This window comes from Myodes glareolus, chromosome 12 (genome assembly GCF_982192425.1).
Source record: "Myodes glareolus chromosome 12, mMyoGla1.1, whole genome shotgun sequence".
Taxonomy (NCBI): domain Eukaryota; kingdom Metazoa; phylum Chordata; class Mammalia; order Rodentia; family Cricetidae; genus Myodes; species Myodes glareolus.
This window is the reverse complement of record NC_142037.1, coordinates 71,879,324-71,881,971: the sequence shown is the minus strand read 5'-3', so window position 1 is coordinate 71,881,971 and position 2,648 is coordinate 71,879,324. Positions and strand designations below refer to the sequence as shown.

The following is a 2,648-nucleotide window of genomic DNA, read 5'->3' as shown; positions in this document are numbered from 1 at the left end:
CCACTTACAAAACAATTTAAAGGTATCTAGTTTTCATATATGAAATGATGCTTAAATTGAAAATAAACTTCACATTTGGTGGTACTGACTTGATTCAAGGAAACAGATCAAGTTTATTCCCCTGAGTTCTAGGAATGAGAAGAAAATCATTGACAAAGAAGTCAACAGAAAACAACCTGACCAATCTTTATTTTAATGATATGAGTTTAAAGCAACTTTCCAGTCTTTAAAAATATCCATATTGTCAATTAGTAAATCAATGCGAACACCACACTGTACTAATCAAAGTAAGAACGTGTCACAAGAGTTCATGGGAATTATTTCACAAACAATGCTTTGCAATCTGAATCTGAAGAAAACCTAGCAATAATATATGTAGATTTGGTATATCACTTTTAATGGAAATATAAATTCCTGTGGCTTTAGAGACTATATTTGCTAGGTCTAAAGAAAGTAACAATAAGAACTCATTATTCTTTTATATCCTAAAATGTGTTTTTTTGATTGTATATGTTTAAAAAGTTTATGATGTAAGAGATAGATATGTAAGAAACAATATCAGCCAAGAGACAGGGTGAATTTCAGGAGGGATTTCAATATTGGGATGAACCAGTAAACCTATTTCCTCAAACTTAATATTTAGAAGTATTAGTAATTCTATTTGTAATAAGACTAGTATTAACTGATTTGATTTTTAATACTTCATGAAGTATGTACAGTTACTTCATATCTACATGTAAAATTATTAATATATTCATATTAAGAAAGGGACTCAGCAGGGCAGTAGTGGTGCACGTCTTTAATCCCAGCAATCGGGAGACAAGTAGTTGGATCTCTGTGAGTACGAAGCCAGTCTGGTCTACAAGAGATAGTTCCAAGACAGCTTGGGCTGTTACCCAGAGAAAACCTATCTCAAAAAACCAAAACAAAACAAAAAGGAGCTTGATTACTTGGCAAACTCCAGCTGAAGGAGGAGGAGGGTAAGTAAAAAGGTACCCTTATTACTCGCAAATCTACCGATGGTAAAACACTCAGGAAACAACGGGCTACAAAAGCCACTCACAAAAGTGCACCCTCCACTTGAGGGATGAAGAATCCTCATCATTACAGTTATTGAACTGAGCAACTCGTAGAAACCAAACGGTATCTGAAATCCACTGAACCTCTGATTGACAAACTTCCCTTCCGGTGTCTGGTGGGAGAAATTACTCAGGATTTCCAAAGAGATCCTCACTTCCAGCATGCAGGCATTGTGTTTTGCAGGAGGCCCATGAGGCCTACCTGTTTGACCTTTTAGAAGATAACATCCTGTACCCTATCCATGCCAAATGTGCAACAGTTATGCCAAAAGATAACGAGCTAGCAGTCCACATACTCGGGGAACGTGCCTAAGATTCTACTATGAGTAAAACCATTTCATTTTCAATTTTTTTCCTCTTTTTCCTGTTATCAGTGGTTCTGAATAGCACATATTTTCTTCTATGGGATCAAAAGGTACCTAAGCATATGATTGCGAGTGGAACAAATAGGAGACTGAAATCAGGTACTGAAAGCATTCCATTTTTATTTGTGTGTGGATTTTTAATATAAGTGCAAAATGTAAAGCATTAATGCAAGCAAAATGTTGCAGGGAACACATTTCAACAGTTCAACTTTGTAACAGTTATAAATAAACCTGCTAAAATTTTCTGGATAATGCCAGCATTTGGGTTTCTTTAAAAATAAATTAATTTCTTATTGACAGCAAATACATGATGTTGGTAGCTTATTTTTCATACAGTAGCTTCCATCCATTCACTATACTTTCCAGGGTTGTCTTACATGCAAGTATATATTTTTAATGTTTGTCCTCTGTGTACTCCTGTATGTTTGCTATTAAAATGCATTTAGCAATATATAAAAAGGAAATGATCTCAAAAAGAACAAACTGCACAACATTATGCAAATTTCAAGCTCTGTGAGAATTAAAGCTTCTACCACTTGATTAACATGTTTTTAATATTTTGTTGTAAATGTCTTTGCATGAGAAGCCCCAAAAGATCTATACTATAATGTGATTAAAACAATATCAAGAAATGGTACATTTAAATATATATATATATATATATATATATATATATATATATATATATATATATATTTGAACTGTTGTTCCTAATTCTTTCCATGAGCATATTTCTTCAAAATAGATGAACTATTGCAATGTAAGAAAAAACATAGTAGAAAATAAAAGAAAATACACTAAAGGCATTGATATACATCTTTATTGTTGAGATATGACTCCAAAAGCACTTGAAACAAAGGCACAAACACACACACACACACACAATGACAACACAAACAAAAAAGTGGGATAAATTATTTTAAAGAGAAATATAAAAGATTCCTGTACTAAAAAGGAAACAATCATAAATAATGAGAAAAATATTTTCCAATTATGCTTCTCAAAGGATAAGTATCCAGAATATAAAAGGGCTAAAAGCAACTAAAACCAATCAAGAGAAGATGCACTGATATGCAGCTCAAAGCAGGAAAATTGAAAATAGTCTATTGTAAGAAGAAATAAAAAACTACAAACAAATACATGAATTAAATTCTTAAAATAATAAGCTGTATGAAAATGGAGTGAAAATTAAAATGAGGCAGAC

General features: G+C 32.4%; 1 pseudogene; it reads left to right on the top strand.

Moving 5' to 3' along the window:
• Positions 1–259: 259 nt before the first annotated feature.
• LOC148120288 (histone H3.3C-like) lies at positions 260–1,392 on the top strand (annotated as a pseudogene).
• The last annotated feature ends 1,256 nt before the right edge of the window (positions 1,393–2,648 follow it).